This window comes from Choloepus didactylus, chromosome 12 (assembly GCF_015220235.1).
Source record: "Choloepus didactylus isolate mChoDid1 chromosome 12, mChoDid1.pri, whole genome shotgun sequence".
Classification (NCBI taxonomy): domain Eukaryota; kingdom Metazoa; phylum Chordata; class Mammalia; order Pilosa; family Megalonychidae; genus Choloepus; species Choloepus didactylus.
The window spans coordinates 86,494,373-86,506,978 of record NC_051318.1 but is presented as its reverse complement, the minus strand read 5'-3'; positions in this window follow the sequence as shown (position 1 = coordinate 86,506,978).

Below are 12,606 nucleotides of genomic sequence, written 5' to 3'. Positions count from 1 at the left end.
TGCTGGGGCTGAGAGGAAGCACCTGGCAGAGCTCAGCCTCTGATTCATAGCTCTGGCTGCACCTTGGAGGCTGGAGGGGCAGCAGTGGTGGAAGCAGACGTGTTCGGGAGGTTCATTCACAGGCATGGCTGGGCAGATATGTACACTATTCCTGTTGTGAGAAGATCCGTTATTTCACACACCATGGATTCCCTATGTTTGGTGTAAGACTATGGCTTTTGCTTTTGAATTCCTAAAAATAGATGGAAAGATCCATCCACATGATCTAGAAGGGGAAGAAATTGGCCTGATACCTAATCCAGGACCAATCCTTGAGTTGTAGGGAGAGAATAAGAGAGGGGGGTTCCATCATTGCTCAGAGAGCCTTCAAATGGCCTTGGGTGGAAATAGGTAGGCTTCTACCAAAGCCTTCATAGACATGGGGGATGGAGGCCATGAGAAGGACGAACCTGTGCTCCACAAATGGCCAGTGGCCTGGGTCATCAGCACAGAGGAAGGTGCAGACAGGTGGTAGACGGAGGCCCTTCTTTGTCCATCCTACACCCAACTGTGAGCGCCCATGGTGGGTCAGGCCCTGGGCTAGGTTAGGTGAGTGTTGCTGGACAGCGAAATGAGCTGGGGGTCCCCAGCCCAGCTCTGGCACTTATTAGCCCTGCAGCCTGGGGAGGGCACGGCATCTTGTTTAGTGTCCGTCCATTTTCATTTGTAAAATTAGCATCAATTGTTGTTTTGGGGATTCAGTAAGATTATGTTATTTGTAGTGCCTGGTGCATAAAGAGCCTTAATAAATAAATGTCAGCTCCTTTCCCCTTCCTCTATGTAGGGACTGTGGGATTTTTGAGAGAAGTAAGGTGCGTTTCTGATTTTAAAACATTTACATTCTCTGCATGCAGCTAACTATCATATGGGGCTGGGTGAAATAGGTGTGTTAATAAGAGCAGTATAAGAGGATATAGAAAAGGGGCTGTGATCAACTCTATTGGGGAGTGGGCTGGAAAGGCTTTTTAGGGCAGGCAACGTTAGGGCTGGTCCTGATGGATTTGGGGCTGTTGTTTCTGATCCCACTGACAAGAAATATCCAGGAATACGCTGTCAGGCTAGAAGGCTGGTAGGATGTGGAGGAACCTAGAATATTAAAAAAACAGATGTGTAGAGACTCCAGGAGGAAAGAAGGAAGGAAACTATGTCAGGGCAACTCTCAGGAGTAGGGCAAAGTCTAATTACCCAAATTGAAATCTGGCCTCTGCAGCAGACCTAAGACTTCTGTTGAAGCCATGAAGACATAACCCATAGTAGCAGAGGCATGCCTGAAATAATTAGCTTTATATTTCAGCTCTTGTTTGGGAATACTTGGTTTGTATCAGTCTTTTCCCAGGAAGCATGAGCATGGTTAGAAAATTGCTTGGGCAGTAGCAGTGCAAGAAAATGTAAAATCAATAAATAATCAGGCTGAATTTTAATTGAATCTGTTCCTAAGGCCATGCTGACATGTAAATTTAAAAAGGACTCACTAGAGAAAACCTGAGCTTTCCCTTTGTGAGTACTTTGATTTTAGGAGATGGGACGAAGCCTGGGTTTTGTATCCCATCCTTTGCAGATCTTATGTTCTCTGTTTTTTGTTTAAATAGAAGGCTGGAGTTAAACAAACCACTTTCCTGCCTTTCTCTTTTCTGCATAAGGGAACAAGTATTTATTTTGGAAATTCACGTAGAAACAAAGAGTTGAAAAGGGAGTAAGTCTCCTTTGATGTTATCCCATTCCCGTGTGATATGTGCTATCTCAGAGCCAATGGATTTGTGACCCATAAATCCTAAAAATTGATCTGTTTTCATTTTATTTATATTTTCTGTAAATATTGCCTCAGTACTCCTGTGTACTATTTAGTGAAGTTATTTCTGGATTTATGAGCCAGTTTCGGGAGTGCAGGGGAGATAAGGAGGGTGATGCTAGCTCAACCTGGGGCAGGCCTGCAAAACGGGTGGCAGGTGGCCCAGGGCCCAGAGTGGGGGTGACAAAAGGAATCAAAGTGAGAAAGCTTTCCCGGGGCATTTTTTCCTTCCAGGGCCCCTCTGTTTGTGTTTGTTTGTGTAGTGTTGTGTTTGTATAAGGAAGACGTGCCGCTTGAACCTTTGCACAGATTCTGTTGCTCAGTTGAAGGAAAAGGCTGTGTCTGAACAAATCTGTTTCTACATGGGTTCAATTAGCCATCAGCCAGGTGCCCAATTCTGTGCTTGATGCTGCCAGGGAGGTGGAAGATTTATGAGACACAGCCTTTGACTTTAGAAGGTGCCAGCATGCTATAGAAGGCTGGTAAGTAAATGTTGCTGTATCTGAATTGCCTGTGGAGCTTGTCAAACAGGAGCCGTGCCTGTAGATTCTGACTGTGTAAGTTTAGGGCGAGACCCTAGAATCTATATTTTAACAGGTAAATGGTGACTCTGATTCAGATAGTCCCTGACTCAGACTTTGAAAGACACTAGTAGAGTGGACTAACCAGCCTCCTTAGAGCCAGACAGACCTTCTATTAGAGACCTGCTCTGCTACTTACCAGCCGAATGTCTTAGAACAAGATATTTACCATTTCTTAACCTTTATTTCATCATCCATAGAATTAGGACAATGATGCCTCTCTCGTGGATTATAGGATGAGTTAAATAAGATAAACATTAGCACAGGAACATTCTAGAGACTCAATAAACATGTTTTCTTACTTTTCCCCTCAATAATCTAGTTGAGAAGGTAACATGGGCACCTTTAGCTTTAAAGTTATTTCTTATCCACCAAAATGACAATGATATTTATAATCTATGCCACACAGCTGACTCTTTGTATTGTCTAAATTGTACTTTTAGTTTTGTTTGTTTGTTTGAACTGAAGGCCCTGGTGATTCTTAATTGGATCGCCAAACCCAGGTGCTTCATCCCACCAGGAATTTTAATTGCATGAGTCTACAGAGAATATCTGGGTTTTGGTTTAAAGACTTTTACACCAAAGGTTGGAAAGAAAAGTGGCCCTCAAATCTCTGGAGAAGTTTCTCTGGAAAGGTCAGGATTGAACCTTGGGTGGAAAGTGAATATAAGGGAGAGCTAAGAACATGAACTTCTTTTTGAGGCACAGTTAAGGCCAGGGCCTGTTGAAGAGATACTGGCGCAGCTTAGAGGGGTGTTTCCTTAGCACATTCCAGAACAGCTCCAGAGGGATTGTCCTATGTCTACGTCTAGTCCTTAGCCTTACTGGTACTGGAGAGAAATCTTTGCTGGTGACCAGAAAGAGTGTGTGGACACTAAATGCTGGGACCTACAAAAAGCTCTCATGCTTCAGGAAAGGGCTTTGGGTTGAGAGAGTTAGGACAACCAGGGTGTTCAGTCAGAGCATGCCAGAGGCAGAGGGCACACGGCTGTGGTGGAGGGAAGTTGGAGCTTGCATTGAGGATCATGTAAATGACTCTAGATCATTTTGGGACCAGCAGAAGTTTAGGCATAGGTGAGAAACTGGTGGGGCCAACGGACCAGAGAGGTATGTGTGATGGAGGACCCTGAGCCTGAGAGAGACTGGGTAATTCTCTTACACCAAGAAAAACAGCTGAAGCCAAGGGATTCAGGGAAGCCGAATGACTTTCAGATTTTCATCTAGCGCTTGAGTCTAACTCCATACTCCCCTGCAAACCCCATGCTTGATAAAGGACTTGATAAAGCAAAGACTCGGTTTATGTGAACGTGTTGGCTCCATTTGCATGGGATTCTCAGTCAGTGCAGGGCAGTAGACATGCAAATACTTCTCCAAACAGCCCGACTCAATAAATACTTCGCAGAGAATCACAGAATGTTAGAAAGGGAAGGGGGCTCTTAGGGGTCTTCTAATCCAACATCCTTATTTACCTGATAAGGAAATAGTCTCCAAAAAACAATATACCATCTTCTCAAGGTCAAACAGCTGCTCAGTGACAGAGCTGTGGAACCCAGGTGTCCCATGCCACTCATATTATTAGATCGTGCTTTCTCATGATGAGTTATACTTGCCTGAATTTCCATTTATTTCCTTGGGAGTAAATGCTGATGTCCAGCGCTTAATATACAATAGATTCTGTTTGCTTTGGCTCTTCCAAGCTATAGGAGATGGCTCCCTGCTCACTCTGATGACAATTCCATTAACTCCGTCTTGTTGGGCTCTGGCAGTCCATTTCTTTCATAACCATGCTAAGCTCATTCTGGTGAAAAGAACACTAGGATTTTTAAGCAATTCACACGAGGAAGTTGTTAAAGTTTCAACAAAATTAGCATAATGTTTTCATGAATATGGAAAAATCACTAGCATCTGAGATGGTGGTGGAAACAAAACCAGTGGCCCTGGTTGTTGGCCTCCAGTTTTTACAGACTTCTTTCTTCAGGGGACACTTTGGGCTGTAGCTGGGTAGAGGCTTCCAGGCTCTCAAAGATAAATATCCCTTCACATAGCAAACTGCTGTCGTGAAATGTGGGATGGCGGCAGTATTTTTGACCATGCAACCGTGGGAAATGTGGTTCCCATAGAGATTAGGGCTGGGGAGCGTTCCCTTTGGTTCTTCTCTATCTTTCCTGCCCACAATTACTGTCTCTGGCTCTGCCTTAGGCTTGGTGTATAAAGGGACTTGAAACACCATGAGAATGTTTTCATTCTAGCAAGTTAGAAGAATTAGTTCTGGCCCCATGACAAGAGATAAGGGGATGAATTCAGAATTTTTCTGTTTAGATGGAAGCCAAGGTTAATGCAAGTCTTTGTACCAACAATTCTGTGTTGAATGCTACCTAAGCCTTAGCCATTCGCAGGAACCAAGCTATTTTCCTCCTCTTTCAGTTTTCTTAAACTCACAGAAAGAGGGAAGTCCAGATAACATCTCGTTTTGAATAGATCAAACAGCCTGATCTGTATGGTGTAATTTCTCTGTCCCTCCTCTGTGTCCACCCCTGTAATAGCGTTAATTGATCTGCCAATAGTCAGTCAGATCTTCCACTTGCAAAAATACATGAAATGAAGGCTCTCACTTGAGACAAATCCTTTACTTCCTTCTAATTTTCTTTCGGGCCTATTTTCTAGCTCTCAATTTTAAGGAAAATAATAATACTTTGCATTTATATGATTTTTTTCTAACTCATTCAAAATGCATTTGTGCTTCTCAGGATCTCAGGTGCTTAGACCAGTAAGACTTATTTCTTATTTTATACTTTCTTATACTGCATGGATTGGCTGGGGCATCTGCGCTCCATACTTCCACTCAGGACCTCCCTCTGGGAAAGGGGCAGTGTGAGATCGTGCTGTAGCTCCTGGAGCTTGCACTCAGAAGTGATACACTTCCTTTCCATCCACATTTTATTAGCCAAACAAGTCACATGGGCACATGTAATTTTGAAGGGTAAGAAACTACAATCCTACCATGTACTCAGGGAGAATGGGCAACATTTGTTGAACAGCAATAATGTTTACCAATGTTGTCTTAAACCATCTCATTTTAATTTCTGAATGTTTATGGTAGCTCTGTCCTGGACATAGCCCAAAGAGAATTATAGGTTTATTCTATGTCCTCCAAGACAATTGATTCCAAACTTTTTAGATTTCACAGACAGACAAAATACTTTTAACAGGAGGATAGTTCACAGAATGTCGCTAATCTTTTTGTGGTTTTGTTAACTATCTATCATCACTATCAATTTATAAAAGAAAATCCATTTGGTTGCCAAAAGTATAGGAAAGATATAATCTCAGGTTAAAGGTTATTTCTTCAGATATTTAGCTTTATAAAAAAACTTCCAACATTGATGCCATTATTGTTTTTTACTTCTTCATAATAACTCATGATCTAGTATTTGATCTGTTCCAGAAAGTTACAGTTCCCAAACTGAAAAGTAATAGGAACCGCGTAAGGGCTTATATGCAAGGAGTTGAAATATTCATTGAGGACATGTGAGGCATAAGAATGGAGGCAAGATTTTACTCACAGGGTGAATAGAAGGTAATTGGCAGGTTGAGGGATAAAAATGAATTACTGAGTCACAACACTGGTTTGGAGAAGGCCCACTGGAATGGGCCAAGCTGGAATCTAGAAGGAAAGGAGGGGTGAGCAGTATGTAACAGGGGCACGTTATTCTCAAGGGCTTAGGCTAGGCTAAAAGTTTTGACCTTGAGATTTTTCAAAGCTATGTGTGCAGAAGACAACTTGGGAACCAGCAGTGAGGTGAGAAGTTAGAGGGATGCATGGCGCGTGCCTTGACTTGGAAGGCCTATAACAGCCAAATCCATGGACAAGTCACTTGACCTTTAGAGGTTTCTGGTCATATGGAGCTTCTAGGTGTCTAAGGAGTGACTCTGAGGTTGTGGTGTCTGCCTGAGGATCAGGGGGAGTGGAGATGTTTGAGCTCACAGTGACCTTCTTGAATCCTAAGCATTCCTCCTAGAAGGCTGCTATTCCAGCAATCGGCAAAGGTGTTTCTAGAAAAAGATACATGTCAGGGATGATTTACATTGGGACAAAGCAGAATTTGGCTACTAATTCAGTGAAAACACTAAAGGGAAGACAGAAGCTGAAGATTAATCTGTGCTTTCTGTCTTCAAGTCAGAGATGCTGACACTTGCACACATGAGGAGCATAATGATAAGAGTAACAAAGTTTCATTGGGATGAAGGACAAAGGAATCCATCAGAGTATACAGCATTATCCGTTTTTTAGTCCCATCACCTCTTCCAAGAAAATTACTAAGCATTAAGGAAACTAACATGAGAGGCTCCCTCTTCCCAATTGAAGACCACTATATTTTGCAAAGGACACCATAAGAATTACTGGAAGCCATTGGCTAGGATAATAGAAGATGTTCATCAAGTCCTAGCTCAATCATGGAGCAGCCTTGTTAATTCTGGGAAATGTGGGTTGAGTGTAGCAAACTACACTTTTGATAAAATTACCCAAATTACTCCCAACATGATAGGGTTTTATATGAAGGATTATTATACAGAAATGCAAAGTTGTCATTACTGAGATTTATTATAGAGCATATGCAGAAACATGTGTGAAGGCATCTTTACCTTAAAAAAGGCAACAATAAAAACAATAATAGCAGGTTACCTTCTATATTAGCATGAGTGTCATTAGCCCTCCTGTAAGTTACTAGAGTGGCCCAGAATCTCTGCTGAAGAGGAGTCCTGAATGCTGGTTCTAGGTCCTTGCACATCCAGATAAAGTGGAAAGTTGCAAATACTGCTGGAGGGGGTCAGCAGGCACCCTGGCTTTGATCTGACTCTGTTCCCTGCAGGGTTTTGGGACAGTCACTTAACTTCTCCATGCCTCTGCTTCCTCATGCATAAGAGTGTTAGAGTGGATAACCTCTAGGATCTGTTCTGGTTCTATGATTTTATTAGTTTGCACTTCCCAAAATAGAAATGTAAAATTGGTCCTTGCAATATTGCATGAATTTCCAGACTGTTCAAGTCAGCAACAAAGGTTGAACTTTGTGCCCATCCAAAATCCTTTCAGAATGGCCTGCACCCTTTCTGGCTTTTCTTTTCCATTCGATTACCCAGGAGTTTTTGGTGTAAATAAAATCTTCTTTTTTTAAATTAAGCCTTTCCCTGGTGTCTGAGTCATTCAGTGATGTCACAACTCACAGCTTGAGATATGACATTTCCTTTCATTCTGGTGAAATTGTGATGTCACAAAACTTGAATCGATGCATCCAACTGAATTAAGCAGAAGGAGCAAGATAATTACAAATGAGCATGCTCCCATCACACGTATGTATCTAGGAATTCAGCAACGATAGGAAAGGAAACACAGGCAAGGTACTTGATAAAAATTTTCCGGAATGTGGCCATGGAGTAAAGTATTTTTAGACATTGCATCCTGTTTGAAAGACTGTAGTGAGTTCTCAAATCTACCCAAGGAAGTAGTGATTCAGCATTATTGGTGCACAGAGGGCCACTACTAGATAAATCGGATTGCTTGGCCTTTGGCCCCAGATTCCTTAAAGTTGGAATTTCCTCTGGTGCAACAAATTTCTTCTACTTTGTAAGTCATAATACTGATAGGACGGCTTATTTCCAGAATCTTTGGCATCCTTACCAGGGAATTATATACTTGTTAATGGAGGGTGGGTCTGTATCTCACAAAGGAAAAAAGAAGACTCATTTCATCTATTTTTTTTTTTTTTTTTTTGCACAGTAAGCATAGGTTGACATTGATTGACAAAATCATACTATTTTGCCATTAATCCAGAAAATGTTAGCAAGTGTTGCAGCCTCATAATGAAAAAGCCAGAAGTGGCATTTGCAGTTTTTGCCTAGTGTTTTCAATATGAACTCTTAATAACAGTGTTGGATATCCAATATCATTAAAACATGAGCAATCTGATATATTGGTATAGATGTCTCCAATTGCTCCCATATCAAAAAGGTGTTGACACCCTTGTCTTAGTTGTTCAGGGCTGCTGTAACAAAGAACCACAGACTAATTTGCTAAACAGGAATTGATTTTCTAACATTTCTGGAGGCTAGAAGTCCAAACTCAAGGTTTGGGCAGGACCATGCTTTCTTTGAAGTCTGTCATGTTCAGATGGTGACTTGTTGGCAAATCTTAACCTCCACCCCCGTCACATGGCCATTGGTTTCCTACTGCCAAGTCCAAATTTCCTCTGCTTCTGAAGATTCAGGCATGTTGGATTAACGCCTACCCCTGATTCAGCTTGGCCTCATCTTAACTAATAACATCTTCAGAGATTCTATTTATGAAATGAGTTCACTTCCATAGGCCCAGGGGTTAGGACCTGAACATGTCTTTGCAGAGGACATGATTCAATCCATTATACCCCTTGTGCTGGTTGCTTGATGTAGCAATTTTTACAGTGTTTTAGACCAGGACAATCCATCCAAAGTTAGGACAGAAAAGTTCCATTTTATAGAAATTTGCAGCCTACACGAAACATTCAGAGCCCTGCTATCGGGAAGATAGAGAAGGCATCGTTACTGACATGGCGAATTAATCTCACCCACACTCAGACTTAGGAGTTCTAAATACACACCTACTATCATTTCCCAGAGTCTAATAACTTCCCTTGGCTTGATTCTGGCTGAAGATAGTACAACCTTCCCTCCCTTCATTTTTGAGACACAAGTTATTGGATAGATACTTAACATCTCTTTTCACCTCTGATCATTTGATAATTCCTAGCAATTTGCCTTTCACAATTATATTTGTGTCTGTTCTTTCCAGCTCTTTAGCCGGCAGCTGTTAGGCCATCCTGCCATGACCCTGCCAGTCATCTTCCTGCCTCCAGAATGTTCCTAATCCAATCCATTTTGTGCATGGTTGACAGATTAATTTTATTAAAGGTTCACTTCATGTCATTCTTCTGCTTAAAAATTGTTAATGGTTTCCAGTTTTCAACAGAATGGAGTCAAGCTGTTGAGCCTGGCATGGGAATGTGCCTGAAATTTCCATTTCCAACCTCAATCTCTCAATATTCACCATAGCAACCCTATGCTCCATCCAGTCTGGAAAGTAGAAACTAAAAGTTTCCCAAATATATATTGTAGTTTCTCATAAGAAAGTCATAGGGAGAAATGGTTTAAAAAAAAAAAAAAAAAAGGGAGCCTAGAACAGTAAAAAATACGTTGGGTAAAAACTAAGGAAATCTCAATAAAGTATGGACTTTGGCAAATAATAGTGTTTCAATATTGGTTCATTAGTTGAACAAATGTACCCTACTGATGTCAGGTGTTTACAGTAGAAGAAACTGGGGGTGGGGTAATATGGGAATGCTCTATACTATCATTACAGTAAATGTAATGTAAATTTAAAAGTATTCTAAAATTTAAAGTTTATTAAAAACAAAAACAAGAACTAAGAGTAGGAGAACCAGGATGTGAAAGATAGGGATAATAAGTACAATAAATGATGTGGCATGGTTGGGGAGAGAGGAAGGAGAAATAAATCGGCTAGCTGTTGTATTTCTGCAAAATGAATATAAAAATTTCTTTAATGTTATATAGGCCAGTTGTTGACTTGCACTGTGACTATGAGCTGCCTTAGCCAGAGCAAAGGATTCTGAGTTTGGGCCTCTCTTGGAGAGATTGAAAGTATCCAAAGGTGTGTAGATTTTAGCATTTGCAATGCAGGCAGCTTTAGTGGAAGAAAGGTGACGAGTCCTTGGTGACCCATCCACTCCCTCTCAGGGGGTGTCTGGATGAGGCTGTATGCAGCCTTCCAAGGGGACACTTATGCCTAAAAGAGTGTGTGTCAGTTTGGGGGATAGGAAGCTTACCGGAAGGTTCTAAGTTGTCCCTGCAATTTCCTGGGTGAGCAGAAGTTCCTGGAAGAGACTAGGAGAGTGTGGCATAGCCTGGCCATATCGGTGATGTGGTTGAAGAATTTGGTTGTCTTGTTGGGAAATACATATATCTATTTTTTTTAAGTATATCTTTTCTCCAACATGTTTGTGATCGGCGTGTGTGTCGTCTCCTACTGACTGTCCAATGAGATTTCTCTAGGATTCTGAATGGAGGTTCAGATGAAAAGATACAGGACACTTAGATGTAATCTGGGGCTTCTGGGTCACAGACATCTCTGAACTTTGTATTTAGGGACAGTACACCTGTAACTGTAATATGGTTGGGAGAAGTGTATCTCCCTTTGAAATTCTTCATGTCAGTGTTTGGCAAAGTGTTTTTGTAAATAAAGTTTTATTGGCACCCAGCCATGCTTGTTCATTTATGTATTGTCTGTGATTATTTTCCTACTACCATGGCAGAGGTGAGTATTTACAACGGAGGCCATATGGTCCTCAAAACCAAAAATAGTTACTATCTAGCCCTTTACAGAAGAAGTTTGCTGACCTTGGTTTGTGTCACCAATTGGTCAAACTGCACTGATACAATTTTCAAGGAAACCAATACATTTACTTATGTATAAATCAATGTAATTCAATAAATATAGCCAAACAGCATAGTATGCTGGTTAATAGTGTGGGACCAGATGCTCAGCCTGGCTTTGAAACCTGATTTTGCCATTTACTTGCTGGATGCCCAGTCACTTGGCTAGGGAGCATCTCTTTGCTTCAGTTTCCTCATCTGTAAAATGGAGATAAATCATTGGGTCCCTAAGGGGATTTAGTTCGTTAATAAATGTAAACACTGAGAACATTGGCACATAGTTGGCCACATATACATGTTAGCTATTATTATTATTATTATTATTATTTATCATTATATTGACTACTTTTATGAAGGAAGGTAAGAATTAACTTGGTAATTATTACTTAAGCAACCCTGTGATTGGCAAGAGCAAATGCTCAGAAAATTCAGTTAAGAGATGCTTACCTCTTGTCCATTTTCTTTCCAGCATATTATTTTACTGACATTTTACTATACTCTGTCCATTTTAGCAGGGACTTTCTCAATTTGTTGATAACCAGTCTCTGACACTGTGTTTATGGGCAAATCTTCATCATTCAAAGGAATAAATTACTCATGGTGGAATGTCTTTCATAATGGTGGCAATGGGGCAGACATAAATGTTCCCGATTCTCCCTCACAAATTATAGCACATCCCTAATGTTTACCTCTCCTTCCACGTTCTTCTGATGGCATTCCCCAACATCACCTTCTCATTTTGTCCTGTCTACTAACTCCCCTAACTTGGAGTTGAGGAACCCTGAATTCAAGTTGCATTTTTGTTTCTTCAGCTGTAAGACAGGGAGAGTGCTGCCTTGCCTCTTTCATTAGGGGTGTTCTATGAGTAAAACCCAGGGTCTTTCCCATAGCTTACAGGCCCTGCGTGGCATGGGTCTGGCTACTTCTGATCTCCATGTCTGGTCCTTTGGGCACAATGATTCCAAGTTGCCATTCCAACACATCAATTGTGTTCAGCCTCAGGGCTTTGGCACTTGCTATTCCTTCTGCCTGGAAGACTTTCCCCCAGGTGTTTGCTGCTTTCAGGTCTCTGCTTAATTTTCAATACCTCAGAAAGGCCTTCCTTGACCACCCTTTAAAAATTATCACTGTTAACCATTTTGTAACCCTTTCCCTGCTTTATTTCCATCACAGTGCTTGCATTACAGATCTCTTATATGTATTGTTGCTTGTATCCCCCTGTAGAATTTGAGCACCACAGGCATAATCTTGTCTATTTTACTCACTGCTGTATTCCCAGCACTGAGAACTGTGACAGGCACGGGGCAGGCATTCAATACAAATTTGTTGAATAAATGAACAGACCTGAGGATTTGCATATTAATGTGCTTTGGAAGTCACAGAGTTTGAAAGCAACTTAAGAGATGAGGCTGAATAACTTTTGCTTTTTTCTATTCCTTGCCACTGCAGCTGCTAAAGCATCCCTTCCATCTTTGCCAAACAACCTCCTTCCTGCTGAACACTCTTTGCCAGCCCTCAGCTTCCCTTCATCAACTTTCTTTCACCACCTTTCCATCTCGTTTATATTCTCATCTGAAATCTTTTTGTTTCTGCCTGTCTTCTTAATCTCTGTTCACCCTCAGCACTCTCTAACTCTATCACTGAAAGCACATCAGTGCATCACAGCTGTCCTGGAGATACAAGACAGTGATGCAATTTGGTAACAGATAAAAGATT